The following is a 15,506-nucleotide window of genomic DNA, read 5'->3' as shown; positions in this document are numbered from 1 at the left end:
CTCTTATATTACTTGAACTAGATTTCGTAGCTATCAAATTTTGAAAAAATTAAAAATAATAGTTGATTTAGATATGTATCTATGCAAACAATAGGGTAAAAGTTCCGATGAGAAAATTTAGTTAATTTATTGAAATATTCTGCATTCATATCGCTTCAAAGCAAGGGCTCCGTGGCTTAGTGGTTAAAGCACCTGTCTTGTAAACAGGAGATCATGAGTTCGATTCTCGTCGGAGCCTCGCTGTTATGTTACTTGAACTTGATTTCGTAGCTATCAAATTTTGAAAAAATTAAAAATAATAGTTGATTTAGATATGTATCTATGCAAACAATAGGGTAAAAGTTCCGATGAGATAATTTAGTTAATTTACTGAAATAATCAGCATTCATATCGCTTCAAAGCAAGGGCTCCGTGGCTTAGTGGTTAAAGCGCCTGTCTCGTAAAGAGGAGATCATGAGTTTGATTCTCGTCGAAGCCTCGGTGTTATGTTCTTGTACTATTTTTCGTAGCTATTAAATTTTGAAAAATTAAAACAATAGGGTAAAAATTCCGATGAGTTAATTTAGTTAAATTACTGAAATATTCAGCATTCATGTCTCTTCAAAGCAAGGGCTCCGTGGCTTAGTGGTTAAAAAGAATGTCTCGTAAACAGGAGATCATGAGTTCGATTCTCGTCGGAGCCATGATGTTATGTTCTTGTACTATTTTTCGCAGCTATTAAATTTTGAAAAATTAATACAATAGGGTAAAAATTCCGACGAATTAATTTAGTTAAATTACTGCAATATTTAGCATTCATGTCGCTTCAAAGCAAGGGCTCCGTGGCTTAGTGGTTAAAGCGCCTGTCTAGTAAACAGGAGATCATGAGTTCGATTCTCGTCGGAGCCTCGCTGTTATGTTACTTGATCTAGATTTCGTAGCTATTAAATTTTGAAAAATTAAAAATAATAGTTGATTTATGCAAACAATAGGGTAAGAGTTCCGATGAGATAATTTAGTTAATTTACTGAAATATTCTGCATTCATATCGCTTCAAAGCAAGGGCTCCGAGGCTTAGTGGTTAAAGCGACTATCTTGTAAACAGGAGATCATGAGTTCGATTCTCGTCGGAGCCTCGCTGTTATGTTACTTGAACTAGATTTCGTAGCTATCAAATTTTGAAAAAATTAAAAATAATAGTTGATTTATGCAAACAATAGGGTAAGAGTTCCGATGAGATAATTTAGTTAATTTATTGAAATATGCTGCATTCATATCGCTTCAAAGCAAGGGCTCCGTGGCTTAGTGGTTAAAGCGCCTGTCTAGTAAACAGAAGAGCATGAGTTCGATTCTCGTCGGAGCCTCGCTGTTATATTACTTGAACTAGATTTCGTAGCTATCAAATTTTGAAAAAATTAAAAATAATAGTTGATTTAGATATGTATCTATGCAAACAATAGGGTAAAAGTTCCGATGAGAAAATTTAGTTAATTTATTGAAATATTCTGCATTCATATCGTTTCAAAGCCAGGGCTCCGTTGCTTAGTGGTTAAAGCACCTGTCTTGTAAACAGGAGATCATGAGTTCGATTCTCGTCGGAGCCTCGCTGTTATGTTACTTGAACTTGATTTCGCAGCTATCAAATTTTGAAAAAATTAAAAATAATAGTTGATTTAGATATGTATCTATGCAAACAATAGGGTAAAAGTTCCGATGAGATAATTTAGTTAATTTACTGAAATAATCAGCATTCATATCGCTTCAAAGCAAGGGCTCCGTGGCGTAGTGGTTAAAGCGCCTGTCTCGTAAACAGGAGATCATGGGTTCGATTCTCGTCGGAGCCTCGCTGTTATGCTACTTGAACTAGATTTCGTAGCTATCAAATTTTGAAAAAATTGAAAATAATAGTTGATTATGCAAACAATAGGGTAAGAGTTCCAATGAGATAATTTAGTTAATTTACTGAAATATTCTGCATTCATATCGCTTCAAAGCAAGGGCTCCGTGGCTTAGTGGTTAAAGCGCCTGTCTAGTAAACAGGAGATCATGAGTTCGATTCTCGTCGGAGCCTCGCTGTTATGTTACTTGATCTAGATTTCGTAGCTATTAAATTTTGAAAAATTAAAAATAATAGTTGATTTATGCAAACAATAGGGTAAGAGTTCCGATGAGATAATTTAGTTAATTTACTGAAATATTCTGCATTCATATCGCTTCAAAGCAAGGGCTCCGTGGCTTAGTGGTTAAAGCGCCTGTCTAGTAAACATGAGATCATGAGTTCGATTCTCGTCGGAGCCTCGCTGTTATAATACTTGATTTAGATTTCGTAGCTATTAAATTTTGAAAAATTAAAATAATAGGGTAAAAATTTCGATGAGTTAATTTAGTTAATTTTCTGAAATATTCAGCATTCATGTCGCTTCAAAGCAAGGGCTCCGTGGCTTAGTGGTTAAAGCGCCTGTCTCGTAAACAGGAGATCATGAGTTCGATTCTCGTCGGAGCCTCGGTGTTACGTTACTTGTTCTAGATATCGTAGCTATTAAATTTTGAAAAATTAAAACAATAGGGTAAAAATTCCGATGAGTTAATTTAATTAAATTACTGGAATATTCAGCATTCCTTTCGCTTCAAAACAAGGGTTCCGTGGCTTAGTGGTTAAAGCGCCTGTGTAGTAAACATGGGATCATGAGTTCGATTCTCGTCGGAGCCTCGCTGTTATATTACTTGAACTAGATTTCGTAGCTATCAAATTTTGAAAAAATCAAAAATAATAGTTGATTTAGATATGCTTTTATGCAAACAATAGGGTAACATTTCCGATGAGTTAATTTAGTTAAATTACTGGAATATTCAGCATTCATGTCGCTTCAAAGCAAGGGCTCCGTGGCTTAGTGGTTAAAGCGCCTGTCTAGTAAACAGGAGATCATGAGTTCGATTCTCGTCGGAGCCTCGCTGTTATATTACTTGAACAAGATTTCGTAGCTATTAAATTTTGAAAAATTAAAAATAATAGTTGATTTAGATATGCATCTATGCAAACAATAGTGTAAAAGTTCCGATGAGATAATTTAGTTAATTTTCTGAAATATTCAGCATTCATGTCGCTTCAAAGCAAGGGCTCCGTGGTTTAGTGGTTAAAGCGCCTGTCTTGTAAACATGAGATCATGAGTTCGATTCTCGTCGGAGCCTCGCTGTTATAATACTTGATCTAGATTTCGTAGCCTTTAAATTTTGAAAAATTAAAACAATAGGGTAAAAATTCCCATAAGTTAATTTAGTTAAATTACTGGAATATTCAGCATTCATGTCTCTTCAAAGCAAGGGCTCCGTGGCTTAGTGGTTAAAAAGCCTGTCTCGTAAACAGGAGATCATGAGTTCGATTCTCGTCGGAGCCATGATGTTATGTTCTTGTACTATTTTTCGTAGCTATTAAATTTTGAAAAATTAATACAATAGGGTAAAAATTCCGACGAATTAATTTAGTTAAATTACTGCAATATTTAGCATTCATGTCGCTTCAAAGCAAGGGCTCCGTGGCTCAGTGGTTAAAGCGCCTGTCTTGTAAACAGGAGATCATGAGTTCGATTCTCGTCGGAGCCTCGCTGTTATATTACTTGAACTAGATTTCGTAGCTATTATATTTTGAAAAATTAAAACAATAGGTAAAAATTCCGATGAGTTAATTTAGTTAAATTACTGGAATATTCAGCATTCATGTCGCTTCAAAGCAAGGGCTCCGTGCTTTAGTGGTTAAAGCGCCTGCCTCGTAAACAGGAGATCATGAGTTCGATTCTCGTCGGAGCCTCGCTGTTATGTTACTTGAACTAGATTTCGTAGCAATTAAATTTTGAAAAATTAAAAATTATAGTTGATTTAGATATGCATATATGCAAACAATAGTGTAAAAGTTCCGATGAGATAATTTAGTTAATTTACTGAAATATTCAGCATTCAAATCGCTTCAAAGCAAGGGCTCCGTGGCTTAGTGGTTAAAGCGCTTGTCTAGTAAACAGGAGATCATGAGTTCGGTTCTCGTCGGAGCCTCGCTGTTATATTACTTGAACTAGATTTCGTAGCTATCTAATTTTGAAAAAATTAAAAATAATAGTTGATTTAGATATGCATTTATGCAAACAATAGGGTAAAAGTTCCGATGAGGTAATTTAGTTAATTTACTGAAATATTCAGCATTCAAATCGCTTCAAAGCAAGGGCTCCGTGGCTTAGTGGTTAAAGCGCCTGTCTAGTAAACATGAGATCATGAGTTCGATTCTCGTCGGAGCCTCGCTGTTATAATACTTGATTTAGATTTCGTAGCTATTAAATTTTGAAAAATTAAAATAATAGGGTAAAAATTTCGATGAGTTAATTTAGTTAATTTTCTGGAATATTCAGCATTCATGTCGCTTCAAAGCAAGGGCTCCGTGGCTTAGTGGTTAAAGCGCCTGTCTCGTAAACAGGAGATCATGAGTTCGATTCTCGTCGGAGCCTCGGTGTTACGTTACTTGTTCTAGATATCGTAGCTATTAAATTTTGAAAAATTAAAACAATAGGGTAAAAATTCCGATGAGTTAATTTAATTAAATTACTGGAATATTCAGCATTCCTTTCGCTTCAAAACAAGGGTTCCGTGGCTTAGTGGTTAAAGCGCCTGTGTAGTAAACATGGGATCATGAGTTCGATTCTCGTCGGAGCCTCGCTGTTATATTACTTGAACTAGATTTCGTAGCTATCAAATTTTGAAAAAATCAAAAATAATAGTTGATTTAGATATGCTTTTATGCAAACAATAGGGTAACATTTCCGATGAGTTAATTTAGTTAAATTACTGGAATATTCAGCATTCATGTCGCTTCAAAGCAAGGGCTCCGTGGCTTAGTGGTTAAAGCGCCTGTCTAGTAAACAGGAGATCATGAGTTCGATTCTCGTCGGAGCCTCGCTGTTATATTACTTGAACAAGATTTCGTAGCTATTAAATTTTGAAAAATTAAAAATAATAGTTGATTTAGATATGCATCTATGCAAACAATAGTGTAAAAGTTCCGATGAGATAATTTAGTTAATTTTCTGAAATATTCAGCATTCATGTCGCTTCAAAGCAAGGGCTCCGTGGCTTAGTGGTTAAAGCGCCTGTCTAGTAAACAGGAGATCATGAGTTCGATTCTCGTCGGAGCCTCGCTGTTATATTACTTGAACTAGATTTCGTAGCTATTAAATTTTGAAAAATTAAAAATAATACTTGATTTAGATATGCATATATGCAAACAATAGTGTAAAAGTTCCGATGAGATAATTTAGTTAATTTACTGAAATATTCAGCATTCAAATCGCTTCAAAGCAAGGGCTCCGTGGCTTAGTGGTTAAAGCGCCTGTCTAGTAGACATGAGATCATGAGTTCGATTCTCGTCGGAGCCTCGCTGTTATAATACTTGATCTAGATTTCGTAGCTTTTAAATTTTGAAAAATTAAAACAATAGGGTAAAAATTCCGATAAGTTAATTTAGTTAAATTACTGGAATATTCAGCATTCATGTCGCTTCAAAGCAAGGGCTCCGTGGCTTAGTGGTTAAAGCGCCTGTCTAGTAAACAGGAGATCATGAGTTCAATTCTCGTCGGAGCCTCGCTGTTATATTACTTGAACTAGATTTCGTAGCTATTAAATTTTGAAAAATTAAAAATAATAGTTGATTTAGATATGCATATATGCAAACAATAGTGTAAAAGTTCCGATGAGATAATTTAGTTAATTTACTGAAATATTCAGCATTCAAATCGCTTCAAAGCAAGGGCTCCGTGGCTTAGTGGTTAAAGCGCCTGTCTAGTAAACAGGAGATCATGAGTTCGGTTCTCGTCGGAGCCTCGCTGTTATATTACTTGAACTAGATTTCGTAGCTATTAAATTTTGAAAAATTAAAAATAATAGTTGATTTAGATATGCATCTATGCAAACAATAGTGTAAAAGTTCCGATGAGATAATTTAGTTAATTTTCTGAAATATTCAGCATTCAAATCGCTTCAAAGCAAGGGCTCCGTGGCTTAGTGGTTAAAGCGCCTGTCTAGTAAACATGAGATCATGAGTTCGATTCTCGTCGGAGCCTCGCTGTTATAATACTTGATCTAGATTTCGTAGCTATTAAATTTTGAAAAATTAAAATAATAGGGTAAAAATTTCGATGAGTTAATTTAGTTAATTTTCTGAAATATTCAGCATTCATGTCGCTTCAAAGCAAGGGCTCCGTGGCTTAGTGGTAAAAGCGCCTGTCTGGTAAACAGGAGATCATGAGTTCGATTCTCGTCGGAGCCTCCCTGTTATGTTACTTGAACTAGATTTCGTAGATACATAATTTTGAAAAAATTAAAATAATAGGGCAAAAGTTCCGATGAGAAAATTTAGTTAATTTTCTGAAATATTCAGCACTCATGTCGCTTCAAAGCAAGGGCTCCGTGGCTTAGAGGTTAAAGCGCCTGTCTAGTAAACATGAGATCATGAGTTCGATTCTCGTCGGAGCCTCGCTGTTATAATACTTGATCTAGATTTCGTAGCTATTAAATTTTGAAAAATTAAAACAATAGGGTAAAAATTCCGATGAGTTAATTAAGTTAAATTACTGGAATATTCAGCATTCATATCGCTTCAAAGCAAGGGCTCCGTGGCTTAGTGGTTAAAGCGCCTGTCTAGTAAACAGGAGATCATGAGTTCGATTCTCATCGGAGCCTCGCTGTTATGTTACTTGAACTAGATTTCGTAGCTATTAAATTTTGAAAAATTAAAAATAATAGTTGATTTAGATATGCATCTATGCAAACAATAATGTAAAAGTTCCGATTAGATAATTTAGTTAATTTACTGAAATATTCAGCATTCAAATCGCTTCAAAGCAAGGGCTCCGTGGCTTAGTGGTTAAAGCGCCTGTCTAATAAACAGGAGATCATGAGTTCGATTCTCGTCGGAGCCTCGCTGTTATATTACTTGAACTAGATTTCGTAGCTATGAAATTTTGAAAAAATTAAAAATAATAGTTGATTTAGATATTCATTTATGCAAACAATAGGGTAACAGTTCCGATGAGATAATTATTTAATTACTGGAATATTCAGAATTCATATCGCTTCAAAGCAAGGGCTCCGTGGTTTAGTGGTTAAAGCGCCTGTCTAGTAAACAGGAGATCATGAGTTCGGTTCTCGTCGGAGCCTCGCTGTTATGTTACTTGAACTAGATTTCGTAGCTATTTAATTTTGAAAAAATTTAAAAATAATAGTTGATTTAGATATGCATTTATGCAAACAATAGGGTAAAAGTTCCGATGAGGTAATTTAGTTAATTTACTGAAATATTCAGCATTCATATCGCTTCAAAGCAAGGGCTCCGTGGCTTAGTGGTTAAAGCGACTGTCTAGTAAACAGGAGATCATGGGTTCGATTCTAGTCGGAGCCTCGCTGTTATGTTACTTGATCTAGATTTCGTAACTATTAAATTTTGAAAAATTAAAAATAATAGTTGATTTAGATATGCATCTATGCAAACAATAGTGTAAAAGTTCCGATTAGATAATTTTGTTAATTTACTGAAATATTCAGCATTCAAATCGCTTCAAAGCAAGGGCTCCGTGGCTTAGTGGTTAAAAAGCCTGTCTCGTAAACAGGAGATCAAGAGTTCGATTCTCGTCGGAGCCTTGTTGTTATGTTCCTGAACTATTTTTCGTAGCTATTAAATTTTGAAAAATTGAAACAATAGGTAAAAATTCCGATGAGTTAATTTAGTTAAATTACTGGAATATTCAGTATTCATGTCGCTTCAAAGCAAGGGCTCCGTGGCTTAGTGGTTAAAGCGCCTGTCTAGTTAACAGGAGATCATGAGTTCGATTCTCGTCGGAGCCTCGCTGTTATGTTACTTGAACTAGATTTCGTAGCTTTTAAATTTTGAAAAATTAAAAACAAATTGGGAAAACCAAAATATAACCTCTCCGAGTCGAGTGTTATACTACCCCGTCTACGCTGGACTACCACCCCTTCCGCCACCTCCAAAGTAAGCTTCATATCTCCGTGATTTATCACGTCATAAAACCCGACTAATAGTATCCTTGCCGACGACCCACATTTTCATTGAAACCCGTGATTATAAAACCTTTGTTTTTATTTGAAATTTATTTTTCATTTTGTTTAAAACCATATTTTTGAAATTATGGTGTACGTAAAACATTTTAAAATAACATTGGGCTAAGACGGCAATTAACAAACCCTTAACATTTTCATATTACAAACCATCAAATGTTAATAAACATATAATATTTTGTTTGGAAATTAGATATAAAGCATTACATAATTTGAACCATAAAAACCCAAATCACATGTGGGAAAAACAGGTTCTGGGAAAACCCATAATGGAAAAAACCATTAACACAATTAATCAATATTACATCTATGCCACCCGTTCAAACGATAAATATTTCCCAGATAGTGTCCGTACGAGAAGTTCATGGAAATGGAAATGAGATTTCAATTTAAATCTCCATTAGTGGCTTAACCTGTTCAATGAAAAGCAAAACCAGTTATACCTATGTTAGTAGGTCCAAATTTATGAGCCTTCTCTAAGGTGGTTATACTTTTACCAACCTTCTTTTGGTCATACCAAATTTAACGAACTCATCTTCACTGATGACCATCCTAAGACTCTCTAGGGCTGTCTTTTACGTCGTAGCAGTCACATATTCAAGATCTCTCACTTTAAATGTCTGGAACAAAATCTATTAAATAGTTTCCCGAGTAAAGGTTGGACATGGTGATGGAAAAGTGAATTGAATTGGTACTTTTGATATAACACAATTGAATATCTTATAGAAATGAAACGCTTACCGTATTTCCACCATACTGAACAGTTCTGAATCAACTATCTGTCAAGTAGAGCCACAATCTCTTGTAGTTCATTGGAAAGTCATGTTGTAATTTACCTACAGGCTAAAACACTATTGCTCTTAGTGTTTTTGCAAGCCATGTATATAGTTGGATACAGGCACACCAAGTTAAAGGTGTTTTTTTACAAGCCATGTATATAGTTAGATACAGGCACACCAAGTTAAAGGTGTTTTTTTACAAGCCATGTATATAGTTAGATACAGGCACAACCAAGTTAAAAATGTCGTTTAACAAGCCATGTATATAGTTGAATACAGGCACACCCAAGTTAAAGGTGTTTTTGCAAGCCATGTATATAGTTGAATACAGGCACACCCAAGTTAAAGGTGTTTTTGCAAGCCATGTATATAGTTGGATACAGGCACACCCAAGTTAAAGGGGTTATCCCGGCAAGTTGGCTAAAGGACAACCCAAGTTAATGTTTTTTTGTTGTCTTTGCAAGCGCATAAAGTTGCGTACAGGTTAATACTAAAGTTGTCTGGGTTTTTGCCAGAAAAATACACAAATCCACCCTCTCCATCCACTTGTATACATTAAATTGTTCTATTGTTTAATTGCTTGACAAATATTTTTAAAAACAAGTTTGCTTGTTAAAGCTAGGCTTTTCGTACAAAACAGATTGCTTTGTGATAAGAATAATATGATTCCCTATAAGTTGCTTCATATCGCTCTCGAAATGCTTTGTTTCCAAAGGCCAAATCTAATTGGCAATGATAATCTGTTGAATATTTTTCCTCCAGACCAGGTAGCAAACACATATCAAATGATTCAAAAAACCTTGTCAGTGCCGTCTTGCACTTTAAAGAATTTATATTAAAATCTCCGACCGCGACTGTGGGAATTTTACTGTCATATCTTTCATCAAACAAGGGGTTAAAATCTTCAAAAACAGAACGGAGGCTTGCTCCGGGAGATCCAAGTTCATTTTCTATGTAAGCATTGAGCCAGCAACGTTCTATGTGGGAATTTCTAAAAGGAATATCGCTGCGTAAAACTCTGCATTGTATAAATTGAACCGAATTTTCAGGCGAATCTTTTAAATATATAGATGATCCAAACGCCACTCTGCGAGCAGTTCTGGGTAGAAGAATACCACCTATTTCCGTAAAGGACGGTACAGAAAAATTATCAGTTTCTTTTTTCCATGTTTCAACAAAGCATAATAATGGCTATTTAAAATTACTTTATCCGCAAGAACGTCTTGTAAGTGTGCGTTCAAGGACTGCACATTGTGTACATAAATGCATAAAGCGTTTTGTAAGAACGGGAAACTAATAGATTTACATTCACGCAACCTTTGGAGTTCTAAGTCAACAATATTATTCTTGGGCGCATTTGGAACTTGAAATTTACCATCAATATATAAACCGGAAGCGGTCTTTGCTCTACTACATGCCACATATAAATGCGCTCTTTCTAATTTCCTTGTAGCCTTACAATGGACGACTATCGATGAGTACGTATCACCCTGGCTTTTATGTATCGTAATCGCCTCAGAAATAACCAAAGGAAATTGTTTCCTCGAAACTGAAACATTGTTTTGCCTCCATTTTCTATTAAATGCTTTAATGACCTTTTCAACAGGCGTCCAAGAAACATTAAAACCAGGAGCAGATGACAAAGGAGTCTCGGACGCTAGCTTCCACAATATAGAGGGCAATGGCACCCGCGTACGTCACAGCTGTAGCGGTATCGTTTGCCATAGACGCGCTATCAGACATTATAGCAGACGATGCTTTTGGTGGATTATATCTGGCACCAAAGTCTGCTGGGAATTTGTTTTGTAATAACGGACTAATGGTGGCTACTGAAGTTCGTCTTATCCGATCGCGACATAAATATACACAATATAATTATACTTTATTCAAACAGCTGTAACCGTTGGTATTAAGATAGAAGATAAGACTAGGCCTACAGTTTGTGACTTTAAACCTACTAAATAGTAAATTAAGTCCAAACTAGCAGAGAAACCCAGGTAAGCCAAGGCTTAATTAACAATTTGTGCCCACTGGAATGATTGGGCTCGGGTTTTCAAATTATAAAGCAAGGTTTTAAAAGATGCCGAAACACAATCTTATATATGTGTTTTAGGGCCAAAATATTCCGTATGTTTTTGAATTAATTGACTGCTACAAGAGGTTGGAAACGAAATCACTGTCTCTTACTTTTTGGGTTTTAAAAGATCGTGAGTGATTTCTTTTCCCAACCTCTTGTAGCTATCATTTAATTCAAGACGAAATTAAGAAAAAATTGGCACTGGAACACATTTTAGTTTTTTAATAGTGTACATACGTTACTCGCTGGGCTTTTCATTATCAATTTTAGTCTAAAAAAAAGATTAAAAAGCCGTTGAAATCCATTTTTAACTCTAATACTCGTTAAGCCTAGGCTAATTATAAGCAGACGATACGTATTTTTAAAGAGAGGCTCCAGACGCGATTTCCCAGATCTCCTTTCGAGACTTTGCAGCCACGCTATTGGTTGGAAAATAAAGCTCAAATTTCCTACGAGAGGGGGCACTGGCGTAATGATTTTGGTTAATAACCGTGACGTTCGCGGATCCCATTGCCCTCTACATTATGGAAGCTAGCGTCCGAGACTCCTTTGTCATCTGCTCCTGTTAAAACTATTATTCACATATAAACCATGACACTTTTGTCTCAACATTTTCCCAACTTTGGGATCGTCAAACTCAATCCAAACCCTGAACGGGATTTTCTCCCCGAGCCTATTAGTATCATACTCTATCTTTCTTAACCAACCGTTAGTTAATCCGTCAGAAGTGTCAACATTATTGGTCATCATATACCTTGCACCACACGCAAGAGTCAATTCTTTCGGTAGACCATACGTATCAGACGTTGCTAAGGTTCCAATTTGGGCCAGAATGTTTTTTTTAACTTCACTAGTAAGGTCACCATTTACAACATCCACTGAAACTGAAACAGCCTTTTCCGTATTCATGTTTAAAAGCTTAACTTGATTGAATTGGTTTACTTCCGCATTAGTGGCGAAAAGGTGTATCGCCTCTTTCGGCGGTACACGCTCAGTGTTTACTTCCAAACTACTAAAAAAGTCGATATCGTTCCGAGTCATATTTCCCACAGCCATTCTATTCAAAGCCTCAGCAAATCTTTTGTCATCTTTTTGTCTCATTATTTCCTCAAGTTCAGCAAATTCAAATTGCACCCATATTGGGTTACCAATCAACGATGCGTACGGATTATCTGTCTCACTTTGAGGTTGGAACGCGAAATAATCGCGGACTGGCCTCAACTGGTTAAAGTCTCCAACTAATAGAACAGACACACCACCAAAATAATCAGGGCAACCCATAATCTCTTGTAATCTAGAGTTTACTCGATTAAAAACTTTCGATCCAACCATGGAAATTTCGTCTATTATTACTAATTTTACTTGGCCATATAGTAGCCTACATTTATGAAGGGTTTCACTTTCCAACCTCGATATATTTCCGGCAAATTGGCTAACGGGTAAACTAAACGTACTGTGCAAAGTTGCCCCACATATATTAAAGACAGCCTTGCCCGTAGGTGCGCAACGGACAACTTTGGCTTCCGATGGATTACTCCCAGGTTGTTTGTTGTAAAACCTTGACACAGATTCAAATATAGCACTAATCAAAAGGCTTTTTCCAATACCAGCGCCCCCTGTAACAAAGAGGCGCAACGGAGTTTCTTTGCTTTTTACATGATACAAAACATGGTAATATATCTCTCTTTGTTTTGAATTCAATTTTCTAAGAAGGGCGTTGTACACCGAGTCATTAATTAAGGTAATTGACGGAGCAACAGTATTTTCGGCATTGCCATCAATAATTTCTCTATTTATATTTCCTACAGGTTCTTGAACCGTATTAATTAAAAAATCGGAATCATCCATAGCTAAAGATCTATCAACTTCATTTCTATGTTCTAATTCAGGCTGGATATTAGTAACATCCACTTGAATTTCTCCATTTTCAAAATCTGCTACAGCCTGTTCCACGGCTTCTTCGTCAATTTCATTGTGAAATTCTTTCCTAACTTCATTAATAGTTTCGCGACAAAGCTCATATTCTGATTTCATATCCTTTGTCAAAATATCATTACTTTCATCGCGCCAAGGCTTAAACAACATTAATTGTTCACGATAAAAGTTATCGGGATCATTTTCTAAATTGAATCTTCTGGACCTAATAATTTTAGCATGACCACGTTTCCTAATAAATCCTGATTGATCTTTAAGTTTCAGCCATTTACCACAAGCTTCAACTTCATTGCTCTCTCCCTCATCAACATGATCGTGGGCGGCTTTAGTCTCTCTACGGGCTTTGGAATATTCGTACCAGGCACCAAATTGAGCTAACGTTATTGCCTCTAGTTCCTCTGGCCTTTGAACATAATGATCTAGCATCCCAGAGGCAAAAACATCATTACTGTCTGTTGGTAGTTCTTCAAGTTCAGATTGACTCTTAAGAATGTGTACACGATTTTCAGGGGCATTGGTGTTTATAAAAACACAGGCGCGACTGCACCTGGACACAGGAATTTGTAAACCACAGTAAGCAGCTTCCTGAGCGCTTACCTCGTGGGCATTCAAGAACTTATTAGCAATTAGTTTCAACTTCTGTTTTACTGTACATTTATCATTTTTTGCCTGTTTAGAAGCTTCGCGCAGAGGCAAAGACATCCCTCTCTGAGACTTTCCTATATATGATACAATATACATAACCAGTGCGTAAGCATCAAGAACGAATTGAATGTCCATATTCGCCTGCCAAAGACGCAAAGCGCACGGATTGTAAGGATTAACTCTAGTATCTTTAGGGTGTCTTTTCAACAAAACTGTTTTCCTTTTGAGGTCATAAGTAGCGGCAGAAATATATTCCACTTCTGACCAACCCAACTTAGCTAGCAACTCCTCAAAACTCTTTTTCTTTCGATTGCAACATCTCATAGAATCTCTTTGACCTTTCCTTACATTTGAGTTCTTCCTGTACGCTACCAGGCTCTCTTAAACCAGGGTCGTAAATTATGGTTCTGGGCATAGGTGGAAACGGGATTCCAAAACGACAAACGGAATTATTATCGACCTTCTTTCTACAAGTCGTTGTGTGTTTGTGAATTTGTAATCGTGTTAACAAATCTAAATGTTCGTCATTGTGCTCAGCAGCACAAGAAATAACATTATCAATAAATTCCTCTACTTCCTTAACATTTGAGAGATCATTTTTAAGTTTTGGAGCATCTTTTATCCAAATCAAACCATGTTGGTGGGGCGAACCTCTTTGCTGTATTTCAACTCTAAAATAATAGTCTTCTATAACGCCAAGAGGACCTAATTTCTGTAGAGCCTTAAGCAAAGCCCGAAAACGGTGGTCAAAATATCTAGCGCAAGTAACAGGATCATCCTGAATCAGTTTTGCCCTTTCAGAAAAACTTAAATTGTTAATATCATCGTTAGGTAAACTCTCCTGCCCAGAGGTTAGTCTCAAAATATTCGGCAGCTTAGGCCATTTACTTTCGGCAGCCGAAAACGTAATGAAAAAGGTAGCCGTACCAAGCTGTCTAATCATACCCATCAATTCCTTTTGTCTGTGTTGCCAATAAGAAGGCGAGCTCTGTAGTCTTTCTAAAACCCTAAAACCATCATCCTGCTTAATTAAAGCATCAAGAGAACCTGCAGAAGCTAAAAGTCCAGCAGTATAATTCGACCCATCTGTTCTTTTAGTTTTCCTCGTGCAAACCTGTATAGATTGACTAACTTTCAAGGTTTCCAATTTGACAAAAGAGTAAAACAATTTCGAAGGATTTTTAGCACAGCGCCTATCAATATTACGAAGCTCCCATTTAAAAATATCACCAAAACTTCCCTTAACCTTAAGGTTCATTTTTTGACCCACGTAAATGCTCGGGAATGAAAATTCTTCCGCATCCTCGTCAAAGAGTAAAGACATTGGGGTTTGACCTTCACCAGGAGCAAACTTAACGTGCATGGTATTACTTGGCAAAAAATTACTTAAAGAAACTAATAATGTGTCTTGATTCCCAACTGTTAACGAACTACTTTCGTTGGGTTCATTCCACATATCATCGCTATCATCGCTATCATTCTCTGCGTTTATTGGCGCTACAGGATAATCTCCTGATACATCAACTTGATTTACCTGACGGTCATTTTCGTCAACAATAAATTCAAGTTCTTCAGGAATGGGGTCTAATATGTCACTCTAAACGGTAATTCCATGTTTAACATACAAAGGCATTTTTACCAGAACGTTAAGGGCCTCTAAAATGACTTTGGGTCTCACAGTTTCGTACAAATAGGGTGTGTTATACTGCATTCTTCTCATAAACTCAATTTGAATAGTATCCGTGTCTCGAGGTAACCTGGGTAAAACCGAGACGGTGGACTCTACATTTGTAGGGACGTTAACCACATTTCCTTTAATACCACGTTGTTGGTCACACCCTAACCTTCGTATTTGCATGAATGGTATTCGTGGTGATATCATTCTTTCTTCTAAATTACTTATGTTACTTAATTGCGCAGGTATTTCAGGAAACACAAATCCATTTTCCCTTGAAAATTTTGGAATTTGCTTTCTCTTA

At 36.3% G+C, this 15,506-nt stretch overlaps 25 non-coding genes across 25 annotated transcripts; all 25 read left to right on the top strand.

Annotated features, from left to right (window-relative positions):
• Positions 1–165: 165 nt before the first annotated feature.
• On the top strand, positions 166–238 carry TRNAT-UGU (transfer RNA threonine (anticodon UGU)). Its single transcript has one exon. It is a non-coding gene; the product is annotated as a tRNA-Thr (tRNA).
• A 577-nt stretch (positions 239–815) lies between these two features.
• Positions 816–888, top strand: TRNAT-AGU (transfer RNA threonine (anticodon AGU)). The gene has a single exon. It is a non-coding gene; the product is annotated as a tRNA-Thr (tRNA).
• Positions 889–1,270: 382 nt separating this feature from the next.
• On the top strand, positions 1,271–1,343 carry TRNAT-AGU (transfer RNA threonine (anticodon AGU)). The gene has a single exon. It is a non-coding gene; the product is annotated as a tRNA-Thr (tRNA).
• Positions 1,344–1,510: 167 nt separating this feature from the next.
• TRNAT-UGU (transfer RNA threonine (anticodon UGU)) lies at positions 1,511–1,583 on the top strand. The gene has a single exon. It is a non-coding gene; the product is annotated as a tRNA-Thr (tRNA).
• Positions 1,584–1,750: 167 nt separating this feature from the next.
• Positions 1,751–1,823, top strand: TRNAT-CGU (transfer RNA threonine (anticodon CGU)). The gene has a single exon. It is a non-coding gene; the product is annotated as a tRNA-Thr (tRNA).
• A 154-nt stretch (positions 1,824–1,977) lies between these two features.
• On the top strand, positions 1,978–2,050 carry TRNAT-AGU (transfer RNA threonine (anticodon AGU)). The gene has a single exon. It is a non-coding gene; the product is annotated as a tRNA-Thr (tRNA).
• Positions 2,051–2,204: 154 nt separating this feature from the next.
• TRNAT-AGU (transfer RNA threonine (anticodon AGU)) lies at positions 2,205–2,277 on the top strand. Its single transcript has one exon. It is a non-coding gene; the product is annotated as a tRNA-Thr (tRNA).
• Positions 2,278–2,410: 133 nt separating this feature from the next.
• Positions 2,411–2,483, top strand: TRNAT-CGU (transfer RNA threonine (anticodon CGU)). The gene has a single exon. It is a non-coding gene; the product is annotated as a tRNA-Thr (tRNA).
• Positions 2,484–2,856: 373 nt separating this feature from the next.
• On the top strand, positions 2,857–2,929 carry TRNAT-AGU (transfer RNA threonine (anticodon AGU)). Its single transcript has one exon. It is a non-coding gene; the product is annotated as a tRNA-Thr (tRNA).
• A 166-nt stretch (positions 2,930–3,095) lies between these two features.
• TRNAT-UGU (transfer RNA threonine (anticodon UGU)) lies at positions 3,096–3,168 on the top strand. Its single transcript has one exon. It is a non-coding gene; the product is annotated as a tRNA-Thr (tRNA).
• A 133-nt stretch (positions 3,169–3,301) lies between these two features.
• On the top strand, positions 3,302–3,374 carry TRNAT-CGU (transfer RNA threonine (anticodon CGU)). Its single transcript has one exon. It is a non-coding gene; the product is annotated as a tRNA-Thr (tRNA).
• Positions 3,375–3,506: 132 nt separating this feature from the next.
• Positions 3,507–3,579, top strand: TRNAT-UGU (transfer RNA threonine (anticodon UGU)). The gene has a single exon. It is a non-coding gene; the product is annotated as a tRNA-Thr (tRNA).
• A 132-nt stretch (positions 3,580–3,711) lies between these two features.
• Positions 3,712–3,784, top strand: TRNAT-CGU (transfer RNA threonine (anticodon CGU)). The gene has a single exon. It is a non-coding gene; the product is annotated as a tRNA-Thr (tRNA).
• A 406-nt stretch (positions 3,785–4,190) lies between these two features.
• TRNAT-AGU (transfer RNA threonine (anticodon AGU)) lies at positions 4,191–4,263 on the top strand. The gene has a single exon. It is a non-coding gene; the product is annotated as a tRNA-Thr (tRNA).
• A 133-nt stretch (positions 4,264–4,396) lies between these two features.
• TRNAT-CGU (transfer RNA threonine (anticodon CGU)) lies at positions 4,397–4,469 on the top strand. The gene has a single exon. It is a non-coding gene; the product is annotated as a tRNA-Thr (tRNA).
• Positions 4,470–4,842: 373 nt separating this feature from the next.
• TRNAT-AGU (transfer RNA threonine (anticodon AGU)) lies at positions 4,843–4,915 on the top strand. The gene has a single exon. It is a non-coding gene; the product is annotated as a tRNA-Thr (tRNA).
• Positions 4,916–5,081: 166 nt separating this feature from the next.
• TRNAT-AGU (transfer RNA threonine (anticodon AGU)) lies at positions 5,082–5,154 on the top strand. The gene has a single exon. It is a non-coding gene; the product is annotated as a tRNA-Thr (tRNA).
• Positions 5,155–5,526: 372 nt separating this feature from the next.
• TRNAT-AGU (transfer RNA threonine (anticodon AGU)) lies at positions 5,527–5,599 on the top strand. The gene has a single exon. It is a non-coding gene; the product is annotated as a tRNA-Thr (tRNA).
• A 166-nt stretch (positions 5,600–5,765) lies between these two features.
• On the top strand, positions 5,766–5,838 carry TRNAT-AGU (transfer RNA threonine (anticodon AGU)). Its single transcript has one exon. It is a non-coding gene; the product is annotated as a tRNA-Thr (tRNA).
• Positions 5,839–6,004: 166 nt separating this feature from the next.
• On the top strand, positions 6,005–6,077 carry TRNAT-AGU (transfer RNA threonine (anticodon AGU)). Its single transcript has one exon. It is a non-coding gene; the product is annotated as a tRNA-Thr (tRNA).
• A 133-nt stretch (positions 6,078–6,210) lies between these two features.
• Positions 6,211–6,283, top strand: TRNAT-GGU (transfer RNA threonine (anticodon GGU)). Its single transcript has one exon. It is a non-coding gene; the product is annotated as a tRNA-Thr (tRNA).
• A 340-nt stretch (positions 6,284–6,623) lies between these two features.
• TRNAT-AGU (transfer RNA threonine (anticodon AGU)) lies at positions 6,624–6,696 on the top strand. Its single transcript has one exon. It is a non-coding gene; the product is annotated as a tRNA-Thr (tRNA).
• Positions 6,697–6,862: 166 nt separating this feature from the next.
• On the top strand, positions 6,863–6,935 carry TRNAI-AAU (transfer RNA isoleucine (anticodon AAU)). The gene has a single exon. It is a non-coding gene; the product is annotated as a tRNA-Ile (tRNA).
• Positions 6,936–7,580: 645 nt separating this feature from the next.
• Positions 7,581–7,653, top strand: TRNAT-CGU (transfer RNA threonine (anticodon CGU)). The gene has a single exon. It is a non-coding gene; the product is annotated as a tRNA-Thr (tRNA).
• A 131-nt stretch (positions 7,654–7,784) lies between these two features.
• TRNAT-AGU (transfer RNA threonine (anticodon AGU)) lies at positions 7,785–7,857 on the top strand. The gene has a single exon. It is a non-coding gene; the product is annotated as a tRNA-Thr (tRNA).
• Positions 7,858–15,506: the final 7,649 nt, after the last annotated feature.

The sequence above is a fragment of the Phalangium opilio genome, unplaced genomic scaffold, assembly GCF_054372755.1.
Source record: "Phalangium opilio isolate 3A_F unplaced genomic scaffold, DU_Popi_V2 ptg000092l_1, whole genome shotgun sequence".
Classification (NCBI taxonomy): domain Eukaryota; kingdom Metazoa; phylum Arthropoda; class Arachnida; order Opiliones; family Phalangiidae; genus Phalangium; species Phalangium opilio.
The sequence above is the reverse complement of the archived record's forward strand: the minus strand, read 5'-3'. Positions and strand labels throughout refer to the sequence as shown.